The 22,617-nt window shown below is 32.9% G+C and overlaps 2 long non-coding RNA genes across 2 annotated transcripts; both read left to right on the top strand.

The window, feature by feature from the left end:
- The first annotated feature begins 274 nt into the window (after positions 1-274).
- LOC145790510 (uncharacterized) lies at positions 275-22,298 on the top strand. Its single transcript, XR_014329284.1, has 4 exons — positions 275-510; positions 5,455-5,505; positions 22,031-22,102; positions 22,190-22,298. It is a non-coding gene; the product is annotated as an uncharacterized LOC145790510 (long non-coding RNA).
- Positions 10,878-12,194, top strand: LOC145790060 (uncharacterized). Its single transcript, XR_014328698.1, has 3 exons — positions 10,878-10,931; positions 11,824-12,002; positions 12,109-12,194. It is a non-coding gene; the product is annotated as an uncharacterized LOC145790060 (long non-coding RNA).
- Positions 22,299-22,617: the final 319 nt, after the last annotated feature.

Raw genomic sequence — 22,617 nt, forward strand, 5'->3', positions numbered from 1 at the left:
GGTCTAGATCAATTGTAATATCTATCCAATGGCTGAGGTTATACAGAAAACAGAAATTCCCGCCCAACATGGCTGTTTCTCCACTCCTCTCTCAGTATCTGACCTCTGTATCTGATTTGCCTCCCCATCTACCCTCTGTCTACCCACCTTCCCTCTCTATTTCTCTGCCTACCCTCTCTATTCCTCTCCGTTCTTCTTCTTGATTTTTTTTGAAAATCTCAGCTTTTGCCTTCATCACAGCCTTCATCAGAGCTTACACCGTTGTTCAAATCAGAGCTTACACACAGCCTTCATTAGAGTCTTCATCAGAGCTTACACAGAGCCTTCATCAGAGCTTACACCGTTCCACTCTCACCATTGTTCACTCCGGCTCGACATCACTTCGGCTGCTGGGTTAGTTCATCACTTTGGCACTGGGTTAGTTTATCGGCTGCTGGGTTAGTTCATCACTCCGGCTCGACATCACTTTGCCAACTGGGTTAGATCATCACTTTGCTTATTGGCTGCTGGGTTAGTTCACTCTCACTGTTTCCTGTTTTAAGAAAGTGCCCTGTTTTAAGAAAGTGCTATGGTTTAAGAAAGTTTACCTTCTCAATTTCATACAGAACTAAATAGAGCACCAGACTTAAACCATAGCATTCATTCACCATTACTGAGTTTACCTGATTTATCTGAAAATCTGTAGTCATAATTTTAACTGATTGTGTTTCAGATTGTTTATAGATTTTAACTGATTGATAGATGTTTTGTTATAATTAGATTTATCTTAATTTCATAGATGTTTTGTTATTTTAGGGTTCTGTTTTAGTTTTTTGTTTTTGATTTCATGTTTTTGTTTTTGACCTGGAGATTTCATGTTTTTGATAGATGTTTTGTTATCACAGTGCAAAAATCAATGTTAAATTCTGAAAAATGAAACATTGAATGCTGTGATCTCTGACCAAAATGAAACATTGATTCATCAGATGATAAAATCAATGTTTCATTTTTGCACTGTTAAAACATTGATTCATCATTCTGAAAAATTGATTCATGAGCATCAGCACTGTGATCATCAACATTGACTTTTGCACTGTGCTGATAAATTCTGGAAATTATAACTACCTGATTTATCTTAATTTGTTAAATATTTTAACTGTGCCTTCTGGAATTAGATTTATAGACTCTAATTAATAACTACAATAGATATGGATCCTGCACATGTACATGACTTTGATTGTATCAATATAGTTAAGAAGTGAAACAAAGTAGTGAAAAAAATAGTGATGAATAGAATTTCTCTAAACTTTATATTTGAATATTGCTTTTAAATTGAATTATTTAGTTTGTATTAGTGAAATATATAATTGTTAAATTATTGAAATTTTTATATATTTACTTTTAAATTTTGCATTATGATTGTGGAGTATAGCGACCCCGGTCTTCTCCCATTTGATTATTGTATCCGGACTTAGGTTCCATAGATTCTGTCATTGTATAATTGTTGTTGTTGTCCCTTATTTGCTCATTTGGACTTATAGGATGTGTTGGGCAGGTTTGTTTCAGGTTGGTTGGGTTTAGAAACCAAGTGTTGCTGTCCAGAATTTTGGATCTTCGCTCGAGCGAGGAGTTTGTCGCTCGAGCGAGCTGTTATTTTCGGTTCTTCGCTCGAGCCGGGGTTTGGTAGCTCGAGCGAGAGGTTGCGTCTGATTTGGACCTGTAGCTGTGCATTCTTGGCTCGAGCGAGCTTTTCTTCGCTCGAGCGTGTTAGTTCGTTCTTCGCTCGAGCGATAGTTCCTTCGCTCGAGCGTGTGTCTGGTTACAGACCTGAGGGTTTGAGTTCTTCGCTCGATCGAGTTTTCTTTCGCTCGAGCGAGCTTTTGGGTTGTTGGCTCGAGCAAGGCTTCCTTGGCTCGAGCGTAGCTTCTCTGTGTCTGGTCGCTCGAGCGACCAAGTCTTCGCTCGAGCGAGGCTGTCAGGTTTAAATAGGCAGCAGCGTGTTTCAGATCTGTTTTTCATACACTTTCATATTCCAAAACCCTAGTTACGAGTTTTCTCTCCCTATACACACCTTCTCTCTTAGGATTGATCTACTTAGGGTGTGTTTCTACCCTAGATCCTTCATTAAAAAGAGTGTGTGAGTCGAGGGCTTCGTTTTAATCTGAATTGTTGGTTGTTTGGAGCACATTGGTATTTGGGCACTCATCTCTGTCTTCACCATTTGGGTTGTTTTCTTCGAGGTAGGGATTTCCTACTCCATTTTATAGGTTTTGTTCTAAGTTTTGGTATTTTGATATGTTGGGGATACTTTGGAAAATTTTGGGAAAAACCCTAGTTGTATTATTAAATTAATTTGTATAATTAATTCATGGAATTGGGAAAAGATGGTTAAATTCATGGAATTGGGGAATTTATGGATTAAATGGCGTAGTTGGATAATTTGAATCATTTGTCTATTGAATTGTTGACATAGTTATTTTCAGTTTAGAAATAACTGTTTTGGGCTATCGGTGGAGGATAGTCGTGATTGTTGTAGACATTGCATGTGGATTAGGAATAACTGAAACTAATCACATTGGTTAAGTCATTAATTTTGACTATTGCATTGATACAGAAAATATGTGTATTGATTGAGCATTGCATTTGCATACATTGTTTTGTGTGGGAGAAGATAGGGGATGTACTCCACGGTTTAGGGGAAGATAGGGGATGGACCTCTAAACCGGATTTTGTTTGGGAGGAGATAGGGGATGGACTCCATTAGCATCACTTTTATGTGTTCTTATTTATATAGAAGTGTTTTATTGATACAGCACTAAAATGTGTATCAATCTGGAAGTATGAAGTGTTTTGATTTGAGCTTGAGTCTCATTTGTTTGTTGATATTGGAAGGATGTGAATATGATATATGTAATTCACTGTTGTAAGTTTGGCCAGGTTCTGAGCCATGTTGATAAAATTGGAAAGTAAAACGTGTCTTAGACAATAGTGTCATGAGACTGTAAAATGAAGTAATTGATTACCTTGGTTAACCATCTGTTGAATGCTATTGCTTTATTCATTGCTTATATGTGGTTTAGTATATTTCTACTGGGCTGTGGCTCACCCTTTATGGGAACATCATTTTCAGGTTCAGGTGATAAGCTACCTCCAAGGACTTAGCTTGGAAGGACTTGGATTTTGAAGACTATTTTAGTTATTTGTTTTTCATTGTTAGTACATGTAAACACACAAGCCTAGGGCTTTATTTATATTTGAGTTAGAACTCATACTTTGTGTCCAAGTGTTGGCTTGGAAAGATGTAAGCCGGTAGGGCATTTACTTTGATGTTACATGTAATGCTTTTGTTTAGTAAGACTCTGATGGATATTATAATGAATTATTAAAGTGTTTTCTTTAAATAATGCATGTCGATGATATATATAATGGGTTTATTTTTGAGGGCGTTACATGGAGCGTTGCTTGCGATAAATAGGTCATGTAGGTTCTAATAGTTTGTATATATAGTTTGTAGGTTCTATTAAAAAATACTATTAAATATATAGTTTGCATTATCATCAAATACTATTTAAAAAATCAGAGTTTAAAATTATAACTACAGATTTTTAGATAAATGTTATTAATTAGAGTTTATAGATTTGAAAATCTGATTCAATATAGATTTTATATTGAAAATCTGTGTTTCAGAGTTTACCTGATTTATCTTAACTATTTGCCAATTCCCCAAGCACTTCCTGATTTGTCTTAGAATGAAAATAACGGAACAGACCACAGTACAACTAACGGAAAGCAAAGCACTCATCCACAAAGCAATCCTAATCTTAATCAACTCACAAAGCTCACTCAGATTTGGATTTGCAGCTCATTCATTTTGCAGCTCCAGATCTTCCACTCCATCTTCTTCATCATCCCTCCAACCCACCAAACCAATAGTTGATCCACCAAACTTGGTAAAGCACCCTGAACATCCCACCAAATCTGCCAAACAAAAGGGCAGTAAATTAGCAAATTCTCAAAGTTTATTTAATAACAATTTGAGTGGAAAATTTGTGTTTATATACTAAAATCCAGAGTTTATTTGTGTGGAAAATTTGTATGGAAATGCAGAGTTTATTTACTAAAATGCAGATTTTATTTTTGAAAATCTGTGTTTCAGAATTTTATATATAACAATTTTGTGTGTAATTATTGTGTGTAATTATTGTGTGTAATTTTATATAGATTATATTTATGTTCTGTCTATTTTAATTTTATATATAATTTGAAAATCTGGAAAGTGTTGATCATCACTTTGCTCTGTCATATTTATGTTCTGTCATATTTATGTTAGATCATCACTTTGCTCTGGAAAGTGTTGATCATCACTTTGCTTATTCTTTTCCATTCTTTTCCATAGATAGATTAATTAGTCATTATTGTTTAGCATGCCATGAAAAAAAAATAGGAAAGTGTTGACCACTGGTATTATATCTATCTATCTATGGTATTATATTTATGTTCTGTCAAGAAAGTGTTGTCCACTTTGTAAGTGTAATGGTGATTTTGATGACCCATCTATGTTTCTTTACTGATTGATTGTGTGTTATCTGAGTCTATCACCACTGGTATTAGGTTAGATGGTTTCCCATATATATAAAATATTAAAAGAATTCATAGGTTTGTTTGAATTTGACAATTACAGTTATAGAAGGACAGTTTAGAAGTGAGAAAAATTGTGACAAAAGTGTTCATACCATAGATAGATAGATAGATAGGATAGAAGTATAGATATAAAAGTATAGTGTATGAGCCACTTTGGTGGGCTGGCATATAACAAGTGTTCTTTTTTTTTTCCACTTTGAAGTTGGATGAACATACGTTTATTATATTTGCTAAATTGTTCAATTATTTTTACAAGTGAGTTTATTTTGTGCTTTCCTTTCACAATGCAAGTGCAAAAAAGCACCAATAATAAAATTAGTAATTAAACAATGAATAAAACAATACACGTTGACTTGGTAAGTAATTGTTTTGTAACAAACTAACCATCATCTGTAGATTTTTCTCTTCAAGATGGTGTGTAATTAGTGTTAAGGGTATTTATACAATTGTTGCTCGATACATGGTGTGTAAGGTGTTGATTTCCTGTTAAATCACTCATGTTAATAACTCATGCTAAAATAAAGGAAATTGAATTTCAATAACTCATGGACAATTAATAAATCATGTTAATAACTCATGTTAATTTTAGAATTTCAATAACTCATGTGTTATCTCATGTTAATTTCAGAATTTCAATAACATGATATTATTTGAAAACATGATATTTGAAAACATGACTTTAATAGAGTTTTGAAAACATGATATTATTTAGTGTTGAAAACATGATATTGCTGGGTTCAATAGAGTTATTGAAAACATGACTTTAGTATTCTTCTTGAATTTTTCTTCTTCGGGTAATTGTTCTTCTTCTTGAATTTTTTTTGCCTTCATCAGAGCTTTTGCCTTCATCACTTTGGCTGCTCGGCTATTCACTTCGGCTGCTCGGTTAGTTTATTACTTTGGTTCTTTTTGTTTTTCTTTTGTTATTGCTTTGGTAACGTTTGACTTTTGCTTTGATATTGAGCCAACTAATATATATTGCTTTGCTATTGAATAAAACTGAAGAAGAATTCTGCATATGAATTCTCCATATGATTTCTGCAGAATTTTGGCTGATCAATCCACCATAAATACCAATGACATGGTTTCAGTTTTAATTTTGATTTTGAAATGGGTTTGAATGATTTTGGTTTTGATTTTGAAATGGGTTTGTATGATTTCGGTTTTGATATTTATGTATTTTGAAATAAGTTTGAGGGATTAGTGAAATAAGTACGTTAGATTTATCCAGCGTTACACCTGCTTATTTTTTTTGGTTACTCAAATGCTTTCCTTTTACTTTGATATTCACCATCCAAAAGATTCAGAAGTTGGAGGACAACTCTTTTAGTGAGCTTGAAAAACCCAAAGGCCCTTATTCAGTGGTTTCAAAATGACATTTGACAATATTTATGGAAAGTTCTTAATCAAGTAATAAAGAGTTCTTTTGAGAAGATGATTAAAAGTTAGATTTTCATTTTTTATTTTTTATTTTTATGTTGTTTTTGAAAAAATATGACATTTTTTATGACATTTGACAATATTTTTTATTTTTATGTTGTGAGAGATTATATGATTCAAAACGCATTAAAAGTTAAAAGATGACTTTTAATTATCTTTTTAAAATAGTCTAGGGTCTCACCATTGTTAAGTAAATTGAGAGAGAAAAAATAATCATTAATGTGTGTTATTTTTTATTAATTTCCCAAGATTTGTTAATTTACCGAGAGAATCATGTAGGTAATAAACATGATGAGTCACCCAGCCCCTTAGCTACAATGCACCATGTGATTTGATCTTTATTACAATATGGGTGTATTTGATCTTTATTCACTAATAATAATAATAATAATAATAATAATAATAATTTGAATCATCAACTAAGAAAATATTAGGTGTATTATATAAAAAGATTCTGTATACAAATTGTGCATAAATTCAGTTTTAAAAAATTTGATTTGTTTGTTTACTTAATTTGATTTGTTTGTTTACTCCATAATGTTTTCCCTTTCTATGATCACACTCCACCTCCATATGGTATTTTTATATTTTGGACCCAAAACTACCAGTTCTTTAATATAAATTTAGCTCATGATAGTATCCACTCAAAACCATCCTAGGTCTCATAGCTAGCTATATTTAAGGAGATGCTTGAAATAAGAAATTAGCTAGCTATAAATTTAGCTCATTATATGTTCAGTGCACGTAAAATTAGAACAGCAAAGGACTTCAAATAAGAAATTAGAACCTGTTGTGTGCTCATTGTAATAGTGGTGACTGAAATCTTTCTCTCACATATAGTAATTTTGGGGAGTAAAATTGATTATACAAATAAGAAAATTGCAAAGATCTTTAGTGCTCCTCTCTCTATTTGATTTTACACATAGATCTTACACAAAGATCTATTTGATTTATTTTTTTTAATCAGCTGTTGTTCATAGAAAATTGCCTTCCATTGGGAATTAAATTATTCAATTTGCTTTTAGTTTACGATTTATTTAAAAAAAAATTAATATTATCATTTGTAAATGTTTTACAATAATAGATAGATTAATCTGCAATAATAGATTTATCCAGTTTAATGTAATTTATAATCTAGATTAAAATGTAATTTATCCAATTTAATCTTAACATTATGTTTCTTAAATGGATTTAATTTTTTAAAAGGTTTTGAATTTGAATTAATACTTGATGGGTTTTATTTTTTAAATGGGTTGTGTGCTTTTGGATGATTTTCATTTCAAATAGCTTCGGGGAGTTGGTCTAACCAATTTGTTATGTTTACACTTGAAATTGGAATTACTCTACAAATTTTTCTGCATTTCAGGCCCTTAATACACTTGACAGTATCAAATGGAGAGTAAATAAAAGGGTTCTTGGTATCATAGACATAATATGTGCTAGCATTTTGATAGCAATTTGGTAGAATATCACATATTTCTGCTTCTTTTCTTTTTTTCATTACCAAGATGAGTTGAATGCCTACATTATACTGATGTGCTTTAGTATATAGATTTAGTATACAATAGCTTTAGTTTCTGTCAGTGTTTATAATTTTTTTTTTACTTGCTCTTATATTTTGATTTGCAATATTGGTGAACATTATAAATCTTATATGTTTATTTCTTAATTTGCATTAACATTAGGGAGAGTTGTTATTTTATTTGAGTTTTGTACAGCATGTAATACAAGCAAAAATGTTACAAGTTTTTTAAGAAAAAATAAATAAATATATTTTATATAACTGCATTTTAATCTTAAAATTATTTACATCGTACCTTCTGTCAATTTTGATTAAACATTGAGCATAATTATTGTGAACCAAATTTCTCTCAGACCTATGAAACATTGAGGAAATGTCTCTCATCTCCAAATTTCTGTCAATTTTTAATCAGAATTATTGCCAATTTTTTTAATCAAAAAAAAAACATTAAGCAGAAATTATTTTTTCATCAAAGAATTACTGTCAATTATTTGAACTATTAAGCAGAAATTTGTACCATTCAAATGTAGTATATTTGTTGTGTGATTATAAAAAGAAAGAGACTGTTTTTTGCATATATATTTTTTTTAATATCTAGAATTCCTAATTAAAAGAAAAATTTGAAAGACTTGGCATTTTAATATTTATGTGTAATATGGCAAGAGAGTTTATGTTTAGTATAGTATTCTATGTTGTATTTCAAAAAATTTTGATAAATGTATATATGTGTGTATTACTTTAGTTGTGTTCATGAAAAAAAAATGTATTAAACTTACAAGTATTTAACTTAACACAAGCATTTAATATTTTGTTATAAAAAAAAAATTGTACCATTCAAATGTAAAAAAAAAAAAAAAATTGTACCATTCTAAAAAGACTTGGCATTTTAACATTGATGTGTAATATGGCAAGAGAGTAGATGTTCCTTCTTTTTTTTTTTCCACCTTTTTAAGGGAGTATAATTGAATATGTTGCATTTCAAAAATTCTGGTCAATGCATATATGTGTATTACTTTATTGCTTATAAAATGGCTTTCTTATGTGGTGATTTTTTTTTTTTTGGCATAAATTTATGTTTGGAGTTTCCAAGTCATAAATGGTGAACTTCAAAATATTTATGATTATAATGGGTTTTAATTTTGGTTTTAATTTCATCTCTATAAAATTGAAGTCAGTTAAGAAAGATAAAAGTTCAAATTCGGACAATTATTGTGCTCGAGTTTTAATTTATCATTTTAATGTGATTGTTAAAAAACATCTATTCTAAATGCTAGGTTGACTCAGAAAATGTGAGTTTGATTATGGGTTTCTCAAAGAATGTAGGGAGAGAGAGAGAGGGAGAGGGAGAGGGAGAGAGATAGATATAGAGATAGGTTATTACGGCAAGGAACTATTTGTTTGGAGCTATTTAAAAAAAAAATTAAGGGTGATTTATTTAGTTGATCTTCCTGTAACAAAAAAATTAAACTCACACTCAAAAAAAATTATTTCACATTTTATTTGCTGTGTAATATATTTATTTGGTTGTACCATTCAAATGTAATATATTTGTTGTGTGATTTTGGTTTTAATTTCATCTTTATAAAATTGAAGTCAGTTAACAAAGAGAAAAGTTCAAATTTAGACCATTTTATTGTGCTCCATTTTTAATTTATCATTTTAATGTGACTGTTAAAAAACATCTATTCTAAATGCTGGTTTGACTCAGAAAATGTGAGTTTGATTATGGGTTTCGCAAAGAATGTAGAGAGAGAGAGAGGGGGAGGGGGAACGGACTGTTCGTTTGGAGCTATTTAAAAAGAAAGTAAGGGTGATTTATTTAATTGATCTTCCTGCAACAAAAAAATTAAACTGACACTTAGAAAATTTTATTTAACATTTTATTTGCTGTGTAATATATTTATTTAGTTGTACCATTCAAATGTAATATTTATTTGCTGTGTAATTCTAATGTATAGATGATAAATATTTTTCATTTAATTTTTTTGTGAATATCTAGAGTTCCTAATTAAAAGAAAAATTTGAAAGACTTGGCATTTTAACATTTATGTGTAATATGGCGAGAGAGTTTATTTTATTTTATTTTTTTTTGGCACCGTTTTATGGGAGTATAGTATTCTATGTTGGTATAAACTCAACATAATATTCTTCATGAACACAACATAGAATGTTCTATGTGTAATATTCTATTTTTCATTTAACATTCTATGTTTTTTTTTTTTTGCACCTTTTTAAGGGAATATAATTTTGGTCAATCCTTATGTGTGTGCGTATTACTTTAGTTGTCTTCATAAAAAAAAATCTATATTGAACTTACAAGTATTTAACTTAACACAAGTATTTATCATAAGGATTTTTGTTTTGAATCAAATTCACCGAGTTTTTAACTTAACCCAAACAAATGTATTAACATTTTGTTATAAAATTTTTTTTAAAAAAAATTGTACCCTTCTAAATAGAGAAGGCACGTGCCTCTGGTATCTGTTGACCTTTTTCTTTTTCTTAGAAGTTTAATTTTATTTTTGCTCTTATTGTACCCTTCTAAATTCACCGAGTATTTTTATTTTTCTAAATAGAGAAGGCACGTACCTTTTTCTAAATTGTACCCTTCTAATTTTGCTATTATTTTTATTTTTTTTTCCTCTTGATTGTAACCCGTTAAGTGTTTTCTATTCATGGCAGTTATTTATTTAAATAAAATTTTGAATTTTATTATTCGATTTGGTAGCAACATATTTGGAAATAACATTTCATTGCCAATGAAATCCATGTTAACTTTTATTATTGCTAATTTTTTGTTTCTTTGTGTCTAAAATTTTTAGGTTGAAGTACAACAGTTATGAACAATATCACTATTTTTGGTTAAGTAAGTTTTTTTTCTTCTTTTTTCTCTTAATATAAATTTAAGTACCTCTCTAATAAATTTAAGTACAACAGTTATGGACAACATCACTATTCTAATTATTTTTTTTCCTTATGCTTTATAGGTGGATAGGGACTTACACCGAACCGTAATATCTCCTCCCTTTACTAATTTTCTTATTTATGTGTATGAAGTTTTATTTATTACTCTAAAGTTTTTGTATGTATAGGTTCGATTTCTTCAAGAAAGAAATGTTAATGTTGTTATTTGCGATGAGCGTGACCTTAATACTATTCGCATTCATGAGGTAAGCATAAAAGTCACTTAAACATTGGACATGTATTTTTTTATCATTTTAAAAATAATTTATAAATATATTCTACTTATTTTTTACAGGCAAAGGCAAAGGAAAAAGACAAAGCAATATTAAATGAAACAAAAAAAGCTATTCCTTATGGCAAAGGAAAGGAAAATGCACATCCCATGGTATGGTTTCTCAACAATTTTTAAAAGTTTCTTTTTCGAATATTATATAGATTTTTTTAGGAATTGCGTAGTGTCATATACTATTTTTTATGTACATTTTTCAAAAGTTTCTTTTTCAAAAATTTATTCAATTCTTTTTATTGAATGTGAAATGTTTTTCTGAAGCATGTTAAACCAATGCATGTATTTTCTGAAGCATGTTTTTCAAAAATTTATTCAATTCTTTTTATTGCGTAGTGTCAATTCTTTGTACAACATGCTAATGCATTTGTATGAACATTCATTTGAATTTTTAATATGCTTGTCTATTTGTATGATAAAAATATGTTGCATTTGTACAATATGTTGTATCTACAACATAGCATAATAAAAATATAATAGAAGAAAACGAAAAAGGAAAATAAGAAGAAGAACAAATATGTGATGAAAAGGAAACTACAAAATATAATTTTTTTTTAATTTTTATTTTTCTTATAAGAAGTTCTTAAGGAAAGAAGAAAAAGACAAAAATGTATTTTAATATAACAGAAACAACAAGAAGAGAGAAAAGGAAAGTACAAGACATTACACGCTAATATTCATATTTTATGTACCCAATGATCTAATATTTACCTTTTTAACGTACATTTTGTAAAGAGATGGGTAGTGTCTTAAAACCAATAAGTGCGTGCATAGTGAGTTTGCAGTTTTGTGTGCTTAATGTGTTTTCAAATTATTTTTCCCTTCCTTTTTAAATTTCATAAATACATGCATTGGTTCTTATATGACTAACAACTTAACCGAGTGAAGAGAAAAAGTTAGTTAAAAGGAAGAAAAAATACATGATGAAAGGGAAGCAAGTTAGTTAATATTCACATTTGATGCACCTTCTTTTATAATATTCTTATTTTAGGCACACAATGATAATGTGTTATCAAAAGCTGCATTGGCCCAACGTGCACGGCGAGAACGTGAAAAAAATCAAAAGCCATGTTCTGCATACCAATTGGGACAACGCCTGCGACGAGAACGAGAAAGAGAAAGATCGAAGGAATGTATTAACCCAAGACAACCTTCTTTAACACCAAATTGGTAAAAATAAAAAGAATTTTTTACCCAAGACAATCTTGAATTTTTTACTCTTACTATTACCACTTTATTATATAGATTTTAATTTTTTCACAATCTATTTCTGTAGGCCTCCTCCTACAACTCCATGTAGAAATGTTGGTGTGGTCATCCGTGATGAGCACGACCTTAATGTTATCCGTGTTCGTGTGGTAAGTACAAAATCAAGTCAAACATTATATTTATTTTATTTATATAAGATTTTTTTAATCTTTTCAATATTTTATTTATATTTGTTAGGCAAAAGATAAAGAAAATGTCAACCCGATGTCTAAAGGAAAAGAAAAGATGGCTCCTTCCGGCAAGAGAATGACAAATACATGTCATGTGGTATATATTCTTTTTTAAAAATATGATGCAAAACTAATCAAAATTTTGAATAGTTAAAATATATGAGTGTATAAAATGAATTTATTGTATTATGTTGTTTTTGTAGAATGATTGTAATATGTTTTCCTGTAACTTGCTATTATTTGTATGTGTCTTTCAAATTTATTTATTCTCATTTTGCATGGATACATGTGCATTTATAATGTACCGTCCATAAGTTGCTACGTATATAAAGAAAATAGGAAAAAAGAAACGAAGAAATAAAAAAAATATATATAAAGAAAGGAGAAACTAACTAAGATAGGTTTTTAATTCTTATTTAATATATAAAATAGAAAACAAAGAAAGGGAAAGGGAAAGGGAAAGGGAAAAGGGAGAAATAAGAAGATAGAAAGGGAAGAAATAAGAAAAAAATAAAAATAAAGATAACACTATTAAAGGTATAAAACAAATAAAATAGAAAACAAAATTAAGAGAAAAGGAAGAAATAAGAAGATAGTTTCATTTTAAGCATAAAATATTCACATCTTTTGCTTCAATGATAAAAAATTTTCTTTTTAGGCACAAAATGATAATGTAATATCAAAAGCTGCATTGGCCCAACGGGCACGGCGAGAGCGTGAAAAAATTGAATTTCAATGCTTGCAACGAGAGCAAGAGGGATTAGAAGAATGTGTTCAACTAAGACAACATTCTTTAACACCAATTCGTCGCGATCGCACTCACTTGGAGTGGGAAACAATAACTGAAGATTCTCAGTCGGCACAAAAACGATCAATGGTTACCCATCATTCTACATGTTCGTTTTCTATGCCAAGCACATCTTCAAATTCACAAAGGAATCGGTAAACTACTATGTCTAATCTTGAAATATATACTTTTACTCATACCGTTTTGTTTTACAAAATCTTATTTATACACAAATATTCGTAGGTCTACTCCTATAAATCGATTTTTTCAACAAGATCTATGTACTGATGATGAATTAGAAGATTTGCCTACGAGTATATCAATTGAGGCCCGGGCACACAAAGATTCTTGCCGCCATTATCTTGGCAAGATGGATGTATTATGTCCTTATTGTTCAGCCTTACATTGGATGGATGAAAAATTGACAAAATCATCTATAAAGCGTCCCTTATTCGGAACTTGCTGTTTGGAAGGAAAGATTAGGCTACCTTTACTTATTACACCCCCTCCACCACTTCAGGCATTGTATGATGGGAATAATGATCAATCAAAATCTTTTCGAAGTTATACTTGAGTGTACAATGCAGCCAATGCTTTTACGAGTCTTGGTGCTATATTGGATCCTAGAGTACTCCGTGGAAGGGGCCCTACATCATTCACAATTCATGGAGAATTGCGACATCGAACAGGATCACTACAACCACAACTAGGGCAGGATGCGAGTTATGCTCAGCTGTATATCTATGACCCTTATTCAGCTTTAGAAATTCGTAATCGTAGAAATCCTAACTTGAGAAGGGATGTTCTCAAAACTATTCAGGATAGTTTGTTGCAAGTCAATGCATTTGTAGATAAATATCGCCAGGCTCATGCCATTTTACATCAATTAGACTCGGCAGGACACAATCTACCTGCTCATCTTCATTACAGTTCAACAACTGATCGACGTCGGTATAACCTACCAACTACAGATGAGATTGCAATTGTAATACCAGGTGATGGAACAGAGGTAAATGGAATGAGAGATATTATTTTACATTTCCGAGGAAATAATGAGTTGATGCAAATTAATGAATGTCACCCAGCATACTTGCCATTACATTATGTTCTATTATTTCCATATGGTGAGCTTGGATGGGAACCTGAGTTGAAATTGTGGAATGTTCAGTATGATCGACCTTCAACTGATCGACTTACTCAAATGAATTTTTATAGTTATCATTTGTTTGAACGACCCACAGAGTATTCAACAATTTTGCGAGGTGGGAAACTATTTCAAGAGTTTTTGGTAGATGCTTGGGCTGCAACTGAGCAAAATCGATTGACATATTACAAGCTTAATCAAGGGAAACTTCGAGCTGAGCTTTACCAAGAGTTGTCAGATATGGATCCAGATTGTGTGCGACCTGGACAAATTGGTCAAAGGTTTGTTTTGCATCTTCATTTACTGGTAGTCCTAGACATATGTTTGAAATCTTTCAAGATTCAATGGCTATCACAAGATACAACCAACACCCAGATATTTTTCTTACCATGACTGCAAATCCCAATTGGCCAGAAATTACTTCAGCATTATTACCATATCAAAAACCTATTGATCGTCCTGATTTAATTGCCCGTGTTTTTGAGTTGAAGAGAAAATGTTTGATGAAGGAGATAGAAACAAATAAAGTGTTTGGAAATAAAGTTGCACATGTTTTTACAATTGAATTTCAAAAACGAGGCCTCCCTCATATGCATGCACTTTTATTTCTCAAGGGTCCAGACAAAATTCGGACATGTGCTCAAGTAGACAAATTGGTGTGTGCAGAATTTCCAGACCCAAAAGACGATCCAATGCTTTTTGAAACTATCAAATGTTGTATGGTACATGGACCATGTGGTGCTCGAAATCCACAAGCACCATGTATGGAAAATGGTAGATGCACTAAGAGATACCCTCGAGCTTTCACAGAAACAACAACTATGGATCAAGATGGATACCCTATCTATCGTCGTCGCAATAATGGTCAAGTACATACTGTAAGAGGGCAAGAAGTTGATAACAGGGATGTCGTACCATACAATGCATATCTTTCAAAACTTTTCAACTGTCATATAAATGTGGAAGTTTGTGCCGGAATGAGATGTGTCAAGTACATACATAAGTACATTTATAAGGGTTATGATCGTACAACGATGGTGTTAGGAATGATAAATGAGATTCAACAATATCTCGATGCAAGGTATATTGGACCTCCAGAAGCTGCTTGGCGAATATTTGGTCATCCTTTGCATGCAGAGATGCCAACAGTTGTACGATTGGCACTTCATTTACCTGGAATGCATCGTGTTGTTTTTAACCTAGAAGAGTCATTACAAACGATTCAATCTAGAGCTGGTCAACAAATGTCAACTCTTACTGGCTTCTTTGCATATTGTGCTGCCAGTGAAGATGAATGTCCATTCACTTATCAAGAATTTCAACAACATTTTGTTTGGCTCAAGTCAGAAAAGAGATGGAAATTAAGAGAAAGGGGATATGCAATTGGTAGAATGTACTTTGCAAGCCCTAATTGTGGCGAAAGATTTTATCTACGTTTGTTACTAACCGTTGTCAAAGGACCAAAGTCGTTTCAGTCTTTACGCACGGTCGATAATGTTGTGCATGATACATTTAAATTAGCATGTGTTGCAAGGGGGCTTTTAGAAGATGATGAAGAATGGATACAATGCTTGAAAGAGGCTGCAGTCATAAAAACTGGATATCAATTGAGGAGATTGTTTAGTATTATTCTCACCCAGTGTTCTCCACTAAATCCATGTGCATTATGGAATCAATTTTCAACGCATATATGTGATGATCTTGCACATAAGATTTGTACATTGTTTGTCATTTCTAAACCAACTGAGGCTCAAATTGAAGATTATGGTCTCCATCTTTTGAATCAAATGCTTCATGAATCAGGCAAAAGTTTAATTGACTTCCCACCCATGCCACAACCTACCGCAAATTGGAGTGCAGTAGTTGGTAATCGATTGATAGTTGAACATCAACAACTGGAGAGTGAGGCACAACATGCAGATCCACAAATTACTATTGATTGTCTCAATAATGGACAACGAAATGCTTATAATACAATCACTTCTTCAGTTTTCCAAAATAATGGAACTGTTTTCTTTCTGAATGGGGGTGCAGGAACAGGGAAAACATTTCTATACAATACGATTGCATTAAAATGTCGTAGCCTTGGGCATATCGTTGTTACGGTGGCTTCGTCTGGAATTGCATCACTGTTACTGGTAGGAGGTCGCACTGCACATTCAACATTTTCTATAGCGATCCCGGGTTTACCCTTGTTGTACAATGATCCGGACATGTGTCCGTGAATGTTGGTAGTTGTTTATTTTCTAGTTTGCATCCTCTTTACTTTGTATATTGAGTTATGGGATGTGTTGGGCAGGTTTGTTACAGGTTGGTTGTGCTTGGGAGCCTAGTGTTGCTGCCCAGATTTTTGGTCCTTCGCTCGAGCGAGGAGTTTGTCGCTCGAGCGAGCGTTGTGTTGCACCTGGTTCTGGACCTGAGAGTTGTAGTTTCTGGCTCGAGCGAGCTTTTCGTGGCTCGAGCGGTCTGGGTTTTTCTTCGCTCAATCGAGAACTTCTTGGCTCGAGCGAGAGTTTTCTGTGTCTGGTCGCTCGAGCGACCAATCCTTCGCTCGAGCGAGGGTGTTTTATATCAGCGGACAGCAGCGTCTAAAACATCACTTTTTCAGTCCTTTTCTTTGATTAAACCCTAAATCCGACACCCTCTCTCTCTAAACTTGCACTCTCTCTAAGATTTGATCTCCCTAGGGTGTGAATCTAGCCTAGGGCCTTTGTTAAAAAGATAGAGGGCGTTGAGAGCTTCGATTTAATCTGAAAAAGTTTGGATTTGGAGCAAGTTGATCTTGGAGTCTTCATCTCCTTTTGGGCTAAAACTTCAAGGTAGGGATAACCTACTCCTCTCTATGGGTTTTGTCTTTAAATTTTGGTATTTTGAGATGTTGGGCTTGGTTTGGTAATTTTGTGAAAGTTTGGGGCTTTTGTGCAATTATACAAAAGTTGGGGTTTTATTCATAATAAACCTAGATGCATGTTTAGCATGAAAAAAATGGAATGATTGCTGAATCATTGAAGAAAATGGGACCTAAGGGTTGAAATGGTAATTATGGAAAATGGTCTAATTGCATTGTTTAATTAATTGGGATAATTAATTGATGAGAAATGAGGAAATGAAATGTTGATTGAATATCCAATTGTGCATTTATTTTCTGTTTTAGAAATAACTGCTTTGGGCTATCGGTGGAGGATAGTCGTGATTGTTGTAGACAATGTATGTTGATTAGGCAAACTGAAACTAATCAATGGAATGTGTTATGGAACTTGACAGTTGCTAGAATACATTAATTGTTTGTATTGTGTGATTGTATATAGAACCAATGTGTTTATATACGTTATGTGTAGAGGAGGAGATAGGGGATGTACTCCGCGGTTTAGGGGAAGATAGGGGATGGACCTCTAAACCGGATAGGTATTTGGAGGAGATAGGGGATGTACTCCGTAGACAGAGCTCATATGCTTGTCTAGAGAAGTGAAGATAGAGCTCATATGCTTATCTTTGTGAAGTGTGGATACAGCTTGTATGCTTATCTGTGGATATTGTTGATATACATATCTGTTGAGAATGTGGATATAGCTTTTATGCTTATCTGAATGTGAGATATAGTTTTTATACATATCTGTGGAAATGATGATAGAGCTAGCATGCTTATCTGTTGAAAAAGGGAAAATGAAAAGTAATTGGGACTTGTAAGTCGTTGACATAAATATGTAATTTATGTGATTGAATCAGTGTTGACCAACTATCAATTGCTAATGTTTTAGTCATTGTCCATGGTTGGTTTAGTGTATTTCTACTGGGCTGTGGCTCACCCTATATGGGAATATCATTTTCAGGTACAGGAAGCATGCCACCTCCAAGGGCATAGCTGGGAGGCTAGTGGCGGGCATAGTTTTGTCGTTTTACTTTTGATGTATTACATGTAATTTCAAGCCAAGGGCTTAATGTGTAAACGAGTTAGAACTCTTTGTTGTAACCAAGTGTTAACTTGGAAAGCTGTAAGCCCGTAGGGCATTTTGTTATGAGGTTAACATGTAATACTTATGTCTTGGAATTCTAATGAATGAAAGGAATGCGGTTAGTTTAATGTTATTATTTTGAGGGCGTTACATTTTCCATTCCGTTAGATGTATTGGAAAATTCACTTTGTGGGTTTAGCAAACAATCATTACAAGCTGAGTTATTTAGAGAAACAAAACTCATAATTTGGGATGAAGTTCCTATGCAACATAGACATTGTGTTGAGGCGGTTGATCGTACATTGAGGGATATTTGTGATAGTGAAAAGCCATTTGGGGGTATTACTGTTGTTCTTGGAGGAGACTTTCGACAAATCTTACCAGTTATACCCAAAGGAGTTCGTGAGCAAATTGTGAATGCATCATTAAGACACTCTGTTCTATGGAAGCATATATATATCTTGACTTTGGATTTGAATATGCGCTTGAATCATGAAGGCCATGAAAATGCTAATTTTACAAATTTCTTGATGGAGGTAACACTACTTTAACCTGTATTATATAGATTATTTTAAATTAATAAATTGTGTTTATAGCGATCCCGGTATTCCCTGCTATTGTTTAACCGTAATCCGGACTCGGTTCCGTGGATTCATTGTTGTTTTATTCTCATTTCTATCCCTTACTCGTTGTGTTAGAGTTTTGGGTTGTGTTGGGCAAGTTGGGAATAAGTTGGTTGTGTTTTAAAACTTAGAATTTTTGCCCAGGTTTTGGTCTCTACGCTCGAGCGGCGATTTGACGCTCGAGCGGGTTTTTGTTGTTGCCTTTCCGCTCGAGCGGCAGTTGGGACGCTCGAGCGTGAATTTCCTTCTCTCAGCATTTTGGACATCTGCAGCAAATTCTGGGAGAGTGCATCCGGCGCTCGAGCGGATCTTGGGACGCTCGAGCGTGAACCTGTGTCTGACGCTCGAGCGGGGTGTTGTATGCTCGAGTGGACCTGTTTTATATCAGTTCGTGAAATCACCTTTTTGTTCACTTTTCAACATCCTTTCTCTCTCTTACTTTTCCAAAAAAGCTATTTTGAGAGCTCCTCTCACTAAAACCCTAACTTCTCTCTTAGGATTGATCTAGTAGGAGTTATTTTCTCACCTTGGGCCTTTACAAAAGTTGTGTTGATCGTCGAGGGCTATCTTCTAATCTGAAAATTTCGGGATTTGGAGCATTTCCGTTTCTTCATCTCCTTCGTTGAGCCCCATCATTCGAGGTAGGGATAACCTACTCCATCTTATGAGCTTTGTCTTTGAATTTTAGCATTTTGATATGTTGGGGGTTGTTGGGTAATTTTGAGAAAGTTTGGGCCTTTGTGTAATTTTACAAAAGTTGGGGTTTTAAATATATAAACCTATATGCATGTTAGGCATAGAGAAATGAGATTAATGTTGGGACATTGATGGAAATGGAACCTTAGGGTTGTTTTGTGAACTATGGTGATTTGCCCTAATTGGGTTAATTAATTAATGCATACGATTAATTGAAGAAAATGAGGAATTGAATTGAGAATGTTAAAATTGGGAATGTATGTGACTAAAGAGTGTAGATGAATCTTTTATTGCTCATCTAGTTGAAATGTTGATATATTATCCATTTGTGCATTTATTTCCTGCTTAGAAATAATTGCTTTGGGCTACCGGTGGAGGGTAGTGTTGATTGTTGTAGACAATGCATGATGATTAGGCAAACTAAAACTAATCAATCAGATGTGTCATAGAGTATGACGGTTGATAGAATACATTAACTTTATGTATTGAGTGATTGTGTATATGACCAATGTGTTTATATGCATTATGTGTAGACGGTTGGTAGAATACATTAACTTTATGTATTGATTGATTGCATATGTGACTCTGTGTTTACATACGTTATATTGTGTATAGAACCTTTGTGTTTATATGCATTGTGTAGAGGAGGAGATGGGGGATGTACTCCGCAGTTTAGGGGAAGATGGGGGATGTACCTCTAAACCGGATAGGATTGGGAGGAGATGGGGGATGAACTCCGTAGATACAGCTCATATGCTTGTCTAGTGAAATGTAGATACAGCTCATATGCTTGTCTAGTGAAGTGTAGATACTGCTCATATGCTTGTCTAATGAAGTGTGGATACAACTAATATGCTTATCTGTTGATGTGTGATATGCTTATCTATTGGAATGTTGATATAGCTCATATGCTTATCTGTTGTAGTAGTGATATAGCTCATATGCTTATCTATTGAAAAGTCTGTTGATTTGATATAACACTAAAATGTATATCATCATCGTTTGTGAAGTATGGAAGTAGTTTGTGTGTTATTGATATAACATCAAAATGGGTATCCACCGTGAATTTCGAAGGTGTTCTAGTGATGAACTATAATCTCATCAAAATGTTTTGGCCAGAGTACTGAACCCTGTTTTCAAGCTCAAAGTTGAATAAGAAATGAAAAGTGAATTGTAACATAGGTTTGGTTGTCATGGAAGTGTAAGTATCGACCATCTATCAGTTGCTAATCTTTTAATCATTGTTCATAGTTGGTTTAGTATATCTCTGCTGGGCTGTGGCTCACCCTATATGGGAACATCATTTCAGGTTCAGGTAGCATGCCACCTCCAAGGACATAGCTTGGGAGGCTAGAGGCGGATAGACTTTTGTTCTCTTATCTCCGTTTGATGTGTTACATGTAAATTCAATGCCAAGGGCTTAATGTGTAACCGAGTCAATACTCTCTTTGTAACCAAGTGTTAACTTGGAAAGCTGTAAGCCCGTAGGGCATTTACTTTTGTTGTTAACGTGTAATACTTTTGTAATGAAGTACTCTGATGAATTGAGGAAATGTGGATCTTATGTATATAAATGTATGTTTATATTGATGGGTTTAATGTTTTTTTTTTTTTGAGGGCGTTACAGTGTTTGCACTTACTTTTTTATTGATTTCATTTTTTTTTAGATTGGGACTAATCCTCAAGAAATCGTTAACCTTCCATCAACAATACACAAATGTCAAGATTTGAATGAATTACTCTCTACAGTTTATCCACAATTGAATATGATAGAGACGTCAACCTCAACATTTTTAACTGAACGCACAATTCTGTCTGCGCGTAACGATGATGTCAGTGACATTAATACTACTGCGTTGAATATCTTTCCAGGGAGATTATATACTTATCTTGCAGCAGATAAAATGTCCGAAGATAATGAAATTGATCCTACCATTACAAATAGATATCCTAATGAATATTTAAATTCATTGGATCCTCCTGGGTTGCCAACTTTTAAGTTAGAGTTGAAAGTGGGTTGTCCTATAATATTGTTGAGAAACATTGCACCGAAAGATGGACTATGTAATGGTACAAGATTGATGGTTACTAGGTGCGGCACTCGCATAATTGAAGCTCAAATTTTAACTGGAGAAAAGTTTGGCAATTTGGCATTTATACCAAGGATATCTTTGACACCATCTTCTTCAAAAATGCCTTTCCAAATGACAAGACGTCAATTTCTAGTCCGATTGGCATATGCCTTGACCATTAATAAATCTCAAGGACAATCTGTGAAATTTGTTGGGGTTGATTTGCGTATACCAGTGTTTAGCCATGGGCAATTATATGTGGCATTGTCTAGATGTACATCCTTTGATCGTATAAGTATTCTCCTCCCGAAAGATAATTTGGATTCTACTACAAATATTGTTTATCCTGAAGTATTGCTGTAGTATTCTATGCAGATTAAATGACGTTTTTTTAGAAGGTAACCACGTAGATTTATTTTTGTTGATTATATAACTTTTTAAAAAATTTCAATTTAATAATAATTTGAAATTTGGACTTTTGTAGGATTGGACCGAAAAATCCATGGAGCTTAAAAGGAGAAATACGACTACCTTGCTTCGATGGGGATGTAATAAGGTAATTTCAATCTGAAAGTATTTTTACATGTATATTTCCAACAAATGTACTAATTTATATTTTTTTTTTGTTTCCACAAATTACCAGATTGTTGTGCATATTCCTCATTGGGGATACATAAAAGTTGATACAAAGACTTTTTGGAAAGTAATGAGGAGGAAGTTTGGGCAAACGCATATTTAAAGACATGTTATTGACACATCTTTTGTAAAGCATACATATTTTTGGTGTATGAGAATATAATTTTTGGTGTATGACATGTTAGTGACATATCTTTTGTAAAGCTTTAACCCACTTTTTGTAAAGTTTTAACCTACCTTTTTGGTGTATGACAGTATAACTTTATTTCTGTTTTTTATTCAGTGTTTACACTTTTTTTTACTGCCTTTTATAGTTTGATATGCAATATAACTTTAAATCTTATATGTGAGTTTCTTAATTTGCATTAAGATTAGGGAGAGTTGTTATTTTATTTGAGTTTTCTAGAGCGTGTAATACAAACAAAATTGTTATAA

Source organism: Camellia sinensis, chromosome 5 (genome assembly GCF_055761805.1).
Source record: "Camellia sinensis isolate YWXY chromosome 5, ASM5576180v1, whole genome shotgun sequence".
Lineage (NCBI taxonomy): Eukaryota > Viridiplantae > Streptophyta > Magnoliopsida > Ericales > Theaceae > Camellia > Camellia sinensis.